The sequence below is a fragment of the Thermobia domestica genome, chromosome 3, assembly GCF_964235325.1.
Source record: "Thermobia domestica chromosome 3, izTheDome1.hap1.1, whole genome shotgun sequence".
NCBI classification, from domain to species: Eukaryota; Metazoa; Arthropoda; class Insecta; order Zygentoma; family Lepismatidae; genus Thermobia; species Thermobia domestica.
This window is the reverse complement of record NC_137456.1, coordinates 148,637,020-148,651,352: the sequence shown is the minus strand read 5'-3', so window position 1 is coordinate 148,651,352 and position 14,333 is coordinate 148,637,020.

The following is a 14,333-nucleotide window of genomic DNA, read 5'->3' as shown; positions in this document are numbered from 1 at the left end:
CTGATTTCAGTAGAAAGTGAACAATGATAAAAGCTGTTTTTTTATCCTTGATCTATAAAAGAAAGTTTATCGTGTCTGCTATTACCGTTTTAGTTCCATGAGAATGAATATTAAGTCCGGAAATTATAGGTATTTAATGCTATCAATATGGGCAACAGAGGCGAAAGAAAGATGAAGATTGAACATTTTCTTGCGGTATTGAATCCATGTCAGAAAACAATTATTCGTTATTTATTACTTTCTTCTTTTTCATCTGTTAGTACTGAAATCTAAGATTGAAATTTGGAACCACTTCTAATTTGAATACAAGGACAAAGGCTGACATTACATTCTTGGAACGCTGAATCTAACAATAAAAAGAAAGTATCTTACAATCTCTTATTTTGTTTTATTTGTTTGCTATACTAATATGACTGTTGAAGCAGGAAATGGAAGTAAATTTCTACCATTTCCATCTGCAATAAAAGAAATAACTTGGTAGAGTACGTATTATTGAGAAAGTAAATCTATATAAGTAAACTGCTTTTTGCTATCTATTATCGTTTTTGATCTATGCTGATCAATATTGAAGCCAGAGGATGTGCCGTAGTGATCTTTACATTGGTATTATAGAGTAAAATGAATACAATAGGGATTTAATTTAAGATTAGAAACAGCGCTGTTTCCTTCTATACTGTTTCCTTCTATATTATTATTATTATTATTATTATTATTATTATTATTATTATTATTATTATTATTATTATTATTATTTTGGTAACCTATTCACCTTCCTTTTTCCTCCCTGTATTCCACTACAGTATATTTTTGCGATAGAGAGTTGGTGTTTTCTTAATTTAAATGATCTGGTATTATGGTTAGTCTTTTGTCAATGTCATGTGATTGCTATACTTAAATTTGATTGGTTGTTTATCCTTCCGATGAAGGAGCTTTGAAATTAAGTGATTGGGCCCGTCACTTGTTCTCTTCGCTAGGTATGTGTTACACCATATGTATATTGTGTATAGTATATTTTATTTTGTGAATTTAAAGTTATTCTGGGTTTTTCCGTGAGTGTATATATATATATATATATATATATATATATATATATATATATAAAAACATGTAGATAGAAAATTGATAAATATTCTAATTGAACCATCAGTTCAAATATTGGTATTGAATTTCTATAATATAAATATGTGTATTTCAAATATGGTTTATGCTGAATATGTCTTGTGATAAGGTAGGAGCCATCTTGGACTTTTACTTCATGCAACATGTGCCTGTTAAATTTTTCAGTAATTATAAATTTCTTGTGGTTTTTGCATGAATCAAAATTGTTTAAATCTACTAGTAGTTGAAAATATTTTTCAAAATCGGACAAACTTTTACAAACTTTACAAATTCGTTGTTAGATTCAACATTACGTTTATTTTTTTTTTAAAAAAATAATAATAAAATTTGTTAATGTTATCTGAAATTTTTGTGTTGTTTATCAAGTAGAGTTATGTTCCTGCAACCTTTGAAGACTTATTATTATTTGTTGAACTTTAGCATACCATTCTCTTTCAGTAGTTTACATTTTTACGTGCGTTAAGCGGCGTTGTAAACCACATACCTGGCCCGGGAAACTCTTCTCGGAGGGGCTACTTGTTTGAGTAGAGGGAAGGGAACGTAAAACTTTCTTTCCTGATTTTCAAAGATTTAGTTTTTCTGGGAAGGGACGGTAATGGCAACATTACCCACCTTGGCTGTTACAAAAGAAGAGAACAAGTCTTTTTTTTATGGTATGCTTTAAAAGTTTAAAGTCAGTTATAGTCTTCATTGGTAATATAAAGCAGGCGGGATTGAACCCAATTCTTGGCACATGTTAGTCAATATCCTTACTTACTTGTTTATATTCATCATGGCTTTTGGTGGTGATAGTTCCTTTTTTATGGATGAGATACCACTTTTTAAGGAAAATGAAAATGTAGAACACGTAGAACAAAGAAAGGTCGAATCAATATTTTTGAAAGAAATTGCTACAATGAATCCAATTGACCAAAGACAGGTCGTAGAAACGTTATCAGAAGGAGAAGCAAAATCACTGCTCTATAGATTCCTTGCTAATAAAACAGCTGACCCACAGTCGTCTGTTGACCTTGATAAGCAGGAGGTAGTTAACGTAGCACCTGTGAGTAATACAAACACGGTGCCTGTTGTACCAAGTGTTCATTCACCTTTTGCTGGCTCGCTAGTTGATAAGAACGTGCAAGGTCAGGAATGTAACTTAACTTCTTCTTCGAATGCTTGTTTTTCAAAACTAGAACAGAATTCCGCAGCTTTGGTACTTCGATCTTTCTTTGATAATTTACCAAGTTGTGATGGATCTAACCCTATAGTGTTATATGAGTTTGTTAAACAAATAGATGAGTTTTATAATGTAGACCGTTTTCCCTTCTCGGCATTACTGTATTCCTTAAGAGGAAAAGTATCAGGTCCTTTAAAAAATGTATTACTGGAATTGCCTAGTCAGCTTCGTACCTGGGAGCTCACGCGAGATTATATTTTTCATAATCTATTATCGGAATGTGCTATACAATCCATAGTTGTTGAATATATGTATAAACCCCAAGGTCAGGCAGAGAACTTGAAAGACTTCGTTAAACGTTTAGTCACAGTGGACCGCTTGCTTAAATTAAATTGTGGTGATGAGAGATTAATAAGTTTCATTACCAGTGGCGTTCTGCCTAGAATTAAAGGGAGGTTATTTTATAATCAGAAACCTAAAACTATGAGTGAATTACACCGACTGGTTAACGATTACACCTTTCATGAACTCTATTCTAAACAATTTGATTTTAAGGTGCGCTCTCAAGTAGGGTTGCCAGTTGTGAATAAGAACTTTACAAATAAACAAAAACAAAAAACTGTTGCGTGCTTTCTTTGTGGCGGTCCGCATTTAAAACGGAACTGTAGTTTAAGTAAAAATTCGTCTTCATCTATGTCGTTTGTTGGAAATAATGAGAAGAAAGTGTGCTCTGTAGAAGATGGTGGGGGCGTTGCCTTGGTGAACCTTAAAGTTGGGGATTTTTCAGTCGTCTCTGCCTTAGATTGTGGGTGCACGGCTAATTTAATTAGTTTGGACCTTTTTAATAAAGTTAAGAACTTAGATGAAGTCCGTGTTAATTATAAAGACTGTTTTCGTGGAAAAACTATTAACAGAGAAGCATTAGTGTTACGTCCTTCAGTGTTGCGTCCTATACCCTTGGTTATAGATGGATATAAGTTTCAGTGCAAGTTTTATGTGATGAAAAATCTTGAATATCCAATTCTTTTGGGACTCGATTGTTTTCGTCGAGAGGGATTATGTATTGACTTTGATAAAAACACGTTATATTGGACCAAGTCAAAAATAGAAGTTCCCTTAGTAAAATCTTCTCCCCCCTCCCCTCTTACTTATAACAAAAAGAAGTCTGTTGCTGGTTTTTATCCTTCCAGGGAGGGGAGTGTGAGCGAAGCTGCCGCCAAACTTTTCTTGGGAGATTCTTCGCCTCATTCCCGTAGGCCCTGGACTTGTAAGAGAAATTCTGACAACGGAAGTAAACATCCTAGTAGGGAAGATTTGGATGCGACGAGGGCACCGCAGATAAGGAGCCGTAAGCCTTCTAAGCCGACCAGGAGCGACACAGTGGGACTACATGGTTACAGGTACTCTTGCAGCGAAAATTTTTCTTCCAGGACATTTCATTTGCCTTCATCAAATTTAAAAAGAAAAACAAATGTTACTTCGGACTATAATTTTCAAAATAATATTTCTATGTTAGAAAATGAGCCCGTACCTGGGCCTTCTTCGCGACCTGATACTTGTAACGTAAATGACGAAAACGTCGGTGAGAAACGTGTAAATTGTGATGTTAATAATGTCAATTATGATAATGAAATAGGGGGCGATCCATTGTTATGTATGTTACAGTCACGTGATGAGAGTAAGTGGGATATTACTGTAGAAGAGAGAAAGAAAATCATTGATGGTATAGATAAAAAGTTATTGGAACAAGACAAGAGTTTAGGGGCTTATGTAGATAGGTTATTGAGTAAATATGATAATGTGATCACTCATCGTATAGGCTGCATTAGTGATTTTGTATACCATATTCAAAGAAAATCAGATGAAGTGATACGTGAGAGACAGTACCCTTTTTCGAGAACTCAGCAGAAGGAATTATCCCATATTATTGAACAATTATTGGAAAATAATGTTATTCGTCCTTCACTCTCTGAGTTTAGATCTCCTTGTTTTTTAGTTAAGAATAGGGATTCATCTTCCAGGCTAGTAGTAAATTTCGCTCGGGTGAACAATATCATTTGTGGAGATGGGGTCCCGTGTCCGAACCTCGACGAGTGTATTAGTTCGCTTTCTGATGCAAAAATTATGTCAATATTCGATGCCCGTCGAGCTTTCTTCCAGGTCCAGCTGTCCCCTGAGAGTAGACAGCTCACCGCCTTCGCTGTACAAGACAAATTATATGAGTACGATAGAGTACCGATGGGAATCTGCATTGGGACACAGGCTTTAATGAGGGCTCTTAACGATATATTGGGAGATTTGAGAGGAAAGGGGGTTGAATTCTACGCGGACGACATTGTCGTATATGGACGTTCTATTGAGGAACACAATTCCATGCTTGAACAAGTTCTCTCTCGTTTTTCGAGCAGAGGCCTCACTCTCTCTCCCGACAAATGTAAGATATTGAGGACAAAAATTGAATTTTTGGGCTTCTTGATCGAGGATGGTGAGATTAAGATGTTACCCGAAAGGCTACAGGCAATTAGGGATATTAAACCCCCTCAAAATCGACGTGGCCTTGTGAAGATTTTGAGCTTTTTAAATTTCTATTCTCGTTTCTGTAATGACTTCGCGGGCCTTATCGAACCCTTATCGAAAATGCGTTCTCCACGTGAGAAATTTGTTTGGGGTCCCAGAGAGGACTCTTGTTTGGAACAAATAAAGCGAGCTTTTGAAGAACAGATTATTTTGTCCATCCCCAATTTAAATAAAAGATTTTATTTGCATGTAGATTCGACGTTGAGATCTCAAGCCGCAATTTTGTCTCAGAAAACGGACGAGGGCTTGTTGAAACCAGTTTGGTTTTTCAGTAAGACTTTAAAACCCGCTGATTTTAATAGAACAATATATCAATTGGAATTACTTGCCATATATAACGCGGTGATGCGCTTTCGTTCATTCTTGAGTAACGAATTTACTATATTTACAGATAATAATGCTCTCTTACACATGTTACGTAATCCGAAGAATTTAGGTCGTTATGGTAATATAGTACAGAATTTATTTGAATTTAAATTCAAAATTGTGCACATTTCGAGTGCGAAGAATTTTCAAGTGGACTTTTTGACGCGGATTTATGAAATCAATCCCACGGATGTAGATGTTGATCCTTGTTCCATTAATTCCGCGGAGAATTGTATGTTTAGTCTATGGAGTTTACCATTGTCACATACAGATATTGTACAACATCAACGAACAGAAGCTGATACTAAAGATATTTATCGGGAGGTGGTTGAACATGGTGGGGAATACCAAGATTATAAGATTGTGAAAGATATCTTGTATCAACATACTAAGGCGAAATATTCACCTTATAAGGTTTTGGTTCCCCGTTTACTTGTCCCTATGTTATTAAGTTATTATCATTCGATGTTACCCAATGGGGCTCACCTTGGGATTTTGAAGAGTTACAAGAAACTTTCCAAGTATTTTACTTGGAAGAACATGTACGACGAAGTTCGAGAGTATGTGAGACGGTGCCATGAGTGCCAACTCTCGAAGGCTCGAAATTATCTTCCTCAAGGGCAGTTGATCTCAGAATATTGTTCTGAGGTGAATGGCCATAACTACGTAGATTTGGCTGGGCCTCTCCCGTGTAGTTATGGATACCGGTACATTCTACTTTGTCTCGATAATGCGTCTCGATTCCTTCATTTAGTTCCTTTAAGTAATGCAACGAGCAAGCTTGTTATCAAAGCCCTGAATGATATTTTTTGTCGTTTCGGATTTTGTCGTTCTCTTACGAGCGATAGGGGTCCGTGTTTTTCTTCCGTAGAATTCAAGAATTTCCTTTTTGGAAATGGAATAAAACATATTAGGAGCTCTCCTTACTTTCCTGGTGGAAATGCAGTTGAGAAATACGTGAGATTAGTAAAAACTAGCCTGAAATCCTATTTGAATGGAAAACAGGAGAAATGGGAATATTTTATAAACCAACTGCAGTTTTCTCTAAATACTGCTGAACATTCAGAGTTGAAATTTTCTCCATTTAGATTGTTTCTTGGGAGAGATCCTATTGATACCTTGATGGTTAAGTGGAAAATTTCCTCTGAAGATATTGATGGCCCTAATAATGCCACTATATGGGAGCAAGCTTTAGAAAACATGCACAAAGCTTGGGAAGAGAGACGAAGGATATATAATAAGCGTACTGTTCCTGTCACCTTTGCTGTCGGTGATCGTGTTTTGATCAAATCACAGCAAAAGTCATCCCTACAGGATAAGGTTACAAAATCATTAGCCTTTAATTGGTGGGGTCCTGTTACTGTGATTGCTAAACCTACGGCAAATACATTAAAATGCAAAACAAACGATAATAAAATAGTCGTGACGCATACTACTTTAGCTAAGCTCTACAGAGAGCCCAGAAATGTGTGTGGTGGAACCATGTAAGGAAAATTGTTGTTTCTTGAATTGTATATTTATTGTTCATGTTCATCATCACTCATTCGCTACTAACCCTTTTCATCATCATTTCATCTCATGCTCATTACTATATTGTATTGTACATATGTGTTTTGGTTTAAAATGAAAAATATTCTGAAGAATTTTTTTTTTTTTTGGAGGGGGATGTTGTGCCGTAGTGATCTTTACATTGGTATTATAGAGTAAAATGAATACAATAGGGATTTAATTTAAGATTAGAAACAGCGCTGTTTCCTTCTATACTGTTTCCTTCTATATTATTATTATTATTATTATTATTATTATTATTATTATTATTATTATTATTATTTTGGTAACCTATTCACCTTCCTTTTTCCTCCCTGTATTCCACTACAGTATATTTTTGCGATAGAGAGTTGGTGTTTTCTTAATTTAAATGATCTGGTATTATGGTTAGTCTTTTGTCAATGTCATGTGATTGCTATACTTAAATTTGATTGGTTGTTTATCCTTCCGATGAAGGAGCTTTGAAATTAAGTGATTGGGCCCGTCACTTGTTCTCTTCGCTAGGTATGTGTTACACCATATGTATATTGTGTATAGTATATTTTATTTTGTGAATTTAAAGTTATTCTGGGTTTTTCCGTGAGTATATATATATATATATATAAAAAAAAACATGTAGATAGAAAATTGATAAATATTCTAATTGAACCATCAGTTCAAATATTGGTATTGAATTTCTATAATATAAATATGTGTATTTCAAATATGGTTTATGCTGAATATGTCTTGTGATAAGGTAGGAGCCATCTTGGACTTTTACTTCATGCAACATGTGCCTGTTAAATTTTTCAGTAATTATAAATTTCTTGTGGTTTTTGCATGAATCAAAATTGTTTAAATCTACTAGTAGTTGAAAATATTTTTCAAAATCGGACAAACTTTTACAAACTTTACAAATTCGTTGTTAGATTCAACATTACGTTTATTTTTTTTTAAAAAAAAATAATAATAAAATTTGTTAATGTTATCTGAAATTTTTGTGTTGTTTATCAAGTAGAGTTATGTTCCTGCAACCTTTGAAGACTTATTATTATTTGTTGAACTTTAGCATACCATTCTCTTTCAGTAGTTTACATTTTTACGTGCGTTAAGCGGCGTTGTAAACCACATACCTGGCCCGGGAAACTCTTCTCGGAGGGGCTACTTGTTTGAGTAGAGGGAAGGGAACGTAAAACTTTCTTTCCTGATTTTCAAAGATTTAGTTTTTCTGGGAAGGGACGGTAATGGCAACATTACCCACCTTGGCTGTTACAAGGAGATAAAGGTATGAACGGGCAGGAATATTTAGCCCGGGCCCGGCCCGGCCCGGCCCATGAATTTATAATGTGAGGCCCAACCCGAGTCCGAAACATGTTTTAGTATTTAGGCCCAAAGCCAAGCCCAAAAAGCTTCGAGAAATGTGCTTGTATATTTAAAAGTTTACGTTCCGAGCCCGGTCCGGGCCCGAAGTGATGCACGCTTTGTAAGCCCAAGTCTGGCTCATGGGCTCGCCCCGAGCCCGTGCAGACCTCTAAGAGTAGGTTGTGTGTTCCTACTCTTTCCCATTTTAGTGGATATGTAAGGTGGAAATGAAATATATATTCTTGAGAAACTGAATCGATTCCAGAAAGAACTACTCGTTAGTTATTTGTCTCATTATGTATTCGGTTGGAGTAGAAAGTAAATGAAGGAAGAGGAATTAATTCTTAGAACTTTAAGTCGATTCTAAAAACAACTTCTGGACATGAGCTTTGCTCTGATGCCTGTTGACAGACGGTCGGTCATAGAAATCTTTTGAATACTTAAAAGTTTCTACTATTTTCGATTTCGATAGAAGCTTTAAAGTAGAGATTTAACTTATTCTTGCAACAGCAAATTAAACGAATAAACTATTCCAAACAGCCTATCACTGTTTTCACTTTATGGGGATCAAGTTTGAAAGCTGAGGTTGTGCATTTCTAGCACTTTGACTCAGTGAAGGGTGTGAAAATAACATGTGTACTTGGAGTACTTAATCAATACTTGGAATAAAGTTTCTTGAAATATATATATAAATATCTTGAAAGGTCTTCATTTATGGAGATTAATATTCACTTCCAGTTTCAATTAAAAGATTAGAACCGAAATTACAAATTTTGGGCAAACATCACATTTATATTAAGAAACTCTTCTTTATTTAGTTTTATTTGTTTTGCTCTACGAAAGGTCATAAATCCTTTTTTTTTCGTTTTGTTTTACCCTGTTTGTTCTATTGTGATTAACAATTGAAATCAAAATGATAGATTTATATCTCCTCCGGTTGAGAAGGGTAATAACATGAAACTATTCGTAGGAAATTGAATCCATAAAATTGTAGTGCTAAGTAAACTTGTCCACTATTCATTCATGAACATCATACCAACTATACACTTGATGCTACAAACTATTGGAAAAATCGCAGAATTCTTTACAATTATCTTTGTTTCAATCTTAACAAATGAACGATTATTTGTTAATAGATGCTCAATAAAAGTTTTTCTTTAATAACACCACAAGGGTTCAATATACTATTGCAACACTACTGGTGTTAAGCTGTCGTGTCGTGTTGATTATCGATAATAATCGACTTGTTAATTGATAATGGACGCGGTACAAAAAGTTTTCCTGCAGGTATAAAATGGTACAAAACTAATACAAAACATCGATAATACGAATATTTAAGGTTGTTATATATACAAATCTTATGTTTCGGTGAATCACGTCGAAATTTGGGAGGAAAACGAAGAACTTACAAAGAAATGCAGAAGGAGAAGGAGGGAATTACAAAGAGCAAGAGAGTTATTGTCTACTTTTTCTAAAACAATAAAATTTATTTCAGAAATAAGGAACATGATAAGACACAAATGGTTAGAGTCACAGAACTGTACATCAATTGTAACCTTGAAAATCAGTATCATATGAATCCATCGTAGTCCCTCTATACCTCTGATCATGGAATCAAATAGTTAGTGGATACCTTTCTAGGGGATATTCTGACGCGTTTTGTACGCGAGTCCACAAGGAATCCGCATTTACAGGTGGTGGACCGTGACGAAGATATTTGCGCTCCATCATCTCCCAGACACGCTGGATGGGCAACGTATGAGGCCACCGGTCAGGCCATGGAAATAGTGATACCTGTCATTCTGCGAAGAAAGCTTGAAGATTCCTCGCTGCATGTGCCTTAGCATTGTCCTACTGAAATATGGTGTTCTAAAGTAACCTGTAGGTAGGGCATCACCCCTGGCTCTAAAATGTCACCAACATTCTGGTTACTGTTCAGACTGCCCTAGATTCGGATGTGTTGTTATCGCATGTTGCAATTAATGTCGCCCACAAACTTTCACACTGAACGTTTGTCCCCCATGAAGCAAGCTGGCAGTTTATGCTCACCACGTTAGCGTCGTACGTATATGCAACCATCAGTGTAGGAGACATTGAAATGGGACTCGTCCGAAAACACCAGATTTTGCTATCTGCACGCCAGTGATTCTGTTTGCCCATATCAGTTTGATAGGTTTACGGTTTCTGATCAAGGGGAGCCGTCGCAACGTTATGATAACCACAGTAAACGACGTCAAACATTCAATGCAGACATGATAATACCCATGAAAGTAACCCAGTTGAGCCAAAACTGTGGATGTCGTTATCCTTTATGGCCGTCCGACAAGATGTCTATCATCTCCTGCTGTGGGCATTTTGAGTGGTCCAGCCAAGTGTTCCGCCAGGCTTTAAAAATCACGTGGTGTTCTAAAATTTAACGGTGTTGTGGTTGCTTGAATTTTAGAAAAGTTATACTATTATTGTTACCTTTTCTCGTATTATTCTAAAATTCCGCAATAACAAAAAAATACACATTTCCACTGCAATCCTAATTTCAGCACAGTACAAAGTGTTGAATTGACCTTTAATTCGTATTTTGTATCAAAAGATCCAATACATTTCAGCCAGAAAATTTTTTGTAGGCCTTATATCTGGAGAACTACATATAGTGTAACCAAATCCAAATTATCACTTAACTTAGTACGATGTACTTACTCCGTAAAAAAATACAAGATATCGATTTAGGGGCAGTGCAAAGATGTTGTGGCCCCTGATCTAAAAATCCAATATATTTCATTCAATCAAAACTTTTCTTGTACGACCCATATGTGGAGAACTACGTATAGTGTATCCAAACCAAAACTATCACTTAACACAATACAATGCACTTATTCCGTAAAAAATACGAAAACGGAAATAGGGGTCGTTCAAAAGTTTTGTGGCTCCTAAGCTTAAAAATCCAATATATTTCAATCAATCAAAAAGTTTCTTGTACACCCATGTCTGGAGAACTACGTATAGTGTATCCAAACCAAAACTATCACTTAACTCAATATGATGTGATTATTACTTAAAAAAATACGAAAATTCAATTTGAAAACCGTTCAAAAATTTTGTGTCAGCTGATACAAAAACTAATTAATGGCTAACGTCGCAAACTTTTAATGCGTTTTTTTATCATTCCTAAAGTTCTTGGCAAAGATCGCAATCTTTTGATCCATCTTTTGGATCGTTCCTGAAATCCTTGTAATTTATTTATTTTTATTTTGTGTGAATACCCATTACAATCCAGGTAAGTTATAGTATTAACGAATTAGTTCACTTTACCAATGTTGAACTAAAATCCGTCATAGTTTTCTTGATTATTGTATGCATGGACAAATAAACGTCAGATGTTCTAAATTTATAATTTCTTTTTTCGTTCTTAAATTTCTGTTTGCTCTGCCTAAAATGGAAACTTTTTCGCGACTGAATTCCGTCAGTGGTTAGGTTAGCTTAAATGAACTCTATCTGATATCTGAAGTGCTAAAACAACATGATATACCAGAACATTTATTGCTAATTACAGATATTGTAAACTCATCTCCAAAATTACTGTCGCATATCTTGTAAGATTATAATTTGATAATGATTTTACAGGGTACTTTTAATACTGATACTATGTGTACAATCGGGAAAAGTATATTTGGGGTAAATTTTATAGGAAAAGAATTATAAACACGAATATTGGAATGAGTAAAACAAAATGTTGCTAAATGAACAAGAAAGTTTTATTTTCGTTTTATTGTTCTTATTTACTGCCCTTTTGACGTGAAATTTGCCACATACATGTCTTCGCCAATTATATACATACTACCATTATAAGAAATACCAGGAGAATTCGTTATCAAATTATATTCCTGCATCAACATATTTATAGACATGCGAAAATAATTTTGAACATGAGTGCAACTTTTATCGCAACATTGTAGGTAACTAAATTCCTTTAAATTTATAGCCAATGTAATTTTGTAGTTTGTAGTTTTGTAATGTTTCACCAAAGTGACTTACATATTTACGAAGGTATTAATAGTCTTGATGACTACCGTATGCGTATTTTGACAAAACCTTTCCTCTGATCCGTCAATAGGCTTCTTCATATTTTCACACATTGTAACACCACTTTATAACCTATACATGCCTTATGCGGGTTCGTTTAATAGTCAAGTTAAATTCTCTTTGTGATCCTAATGAAAAAAAGTATTGGACATATATTTACAAGCATACTTGTTAACCGCGGCACAGTTTTACAAAGATTGAAAATCACTGTCCCAAGTTCTTTAATGTTCTTGGAAACACAAATTCATTTATTTTCATTCACTCATGGCCAAACTGAACCGATTCCACTCGCATAGGACTTCTCAAATATTTCTCGCATGCGCAACCAGGCCGGTAGCCAGCCCAAGGATGTGAGGGCGGGGCGGAAGAAGTTAGAGATGGCCCGATCAAACAATATTATAGTTCATTTGGAAGCCTACCATGAACATTTTAGAGGGGCAGCAGAAATTTAGGGGAAATTCAGCCCCCTAGACCCCCTTGGATACGGGCCTGTGTACAACTTATATAATTTTCAAAATCTGCCTCAACTCTTTTATTTTCACTTCAAACATCACGAAAATAAGATCCTTCCAAGGACACCTTCATCAAATTATTAACGTGTTCTGGAGTGAGCCGGCACCATTTTGAAGTTAAAATTCTATTCATTGTTGAAGATGATCTCTTGACTGAAGCGGTACCGATTGGAAGAAGCACACATTTTGTTGCCACAGGTGATAAATTATGACATATAATGCATTTATATTCTTCACAGGAGAGCTTCATTAGAAATCCCTTGAAGAAAGTTATTCTTTCAATCGTTTGAGAGTTCTATATTCAAATAGGACTTCTTCGTACAAAACATGAAGTAATTGTGAGAAATTGCCTATTCAGGCTCGGATGAAGGCAGAAGTCCCCACAAGCATCACTGTCGATGCAGCATGTCCTCTACGAGAAGCAATTTTGAGGTACGCCAAACCCGCTTCCCGCTGATCGATCATTCTGCCAGTTCGAACTCATTCAACTACGTATATTGCACCCTTTGAATTCGGCGAGGTATTTTGGCATTTACCTACGTGTTTCCACTTTGATTGATCACTATTCCCTGCCTTCCTGCGTCAGAAACTGATTTTGTGTGGTACCAATCCGGTCGCAGACGACAGGGCTCTGCTGGCCATACGTGGAGTTCATCTATCTGAAATTTTAATCATTTTCTCCTACAACATCCTTACATATATTCACGAGGTTTGGGTTAACTAGAGCCATCCGTTTTGACTGTTGTAATTTTCATAAACAGAAGAGTACGTTCAGAATAATATTGACCGCAGGTGCAACAAAATATCCAATTTTGACGCTGAAAAATGAATATATGGGATTGCTACAGAAATTGCTTAGAACATCTGATCTAGATGAAGAAGTAGATCAAACCTTTGGAACAATCAAGAAGATTCACTCCATGGATCCAGGTGGCATCTTCCAATACAAGAATACCTGTGGACTCTGTCAAATTGTATTAAACAACTACGAAATTTTGTGGAAACATCCATAGCTTTGAACGGCGCAAATATGGAAGATTCCTACTCTTAAAACTCGGGATCATTAGGTAATATAATTGTAATTTTAATTTATTTATTTAGTACACACTAAGTTGAGTTCTTACCTATGTCAGTTATATAACCAGTAGATAAGTATACATTCCTTCATGCTGTGCACACATATCTAAATATTTTCATGTTATCATAGAAGTTTCGTTGGAGAGATCTCCTCCGCACTGTTACATGATAAATATATTGACAAACACAGAAACGTAGATGTAAAAGACTAGGAATTTACATCTATAACAATTTGTCAGATAGTAACGTTTTGCTTACAGACAGCTGAAGCAGCAGACGAAGTTGAAATTCTGTTTCACGGATTGTCGCTTTTCTGGGTTCCTGTTATGAGAAAAAAAATAGCACAGGAAAGGCAAGATAATATTATTCAAAATTAACTAATCACTTGGATAGTGGGCTGTGTATGTGAAAATTCAAACCTCTACTGCGGGGTAATACTCTTGTAAGTTAATGTAATTATGACTTCATCAGCTCGATAGCTAGCAACTAATTTTGTACTAAGCCTGATTAAGAGCCTAGTATATTTAAAATCAAAAGAAGCCTCTAACATACGTGAA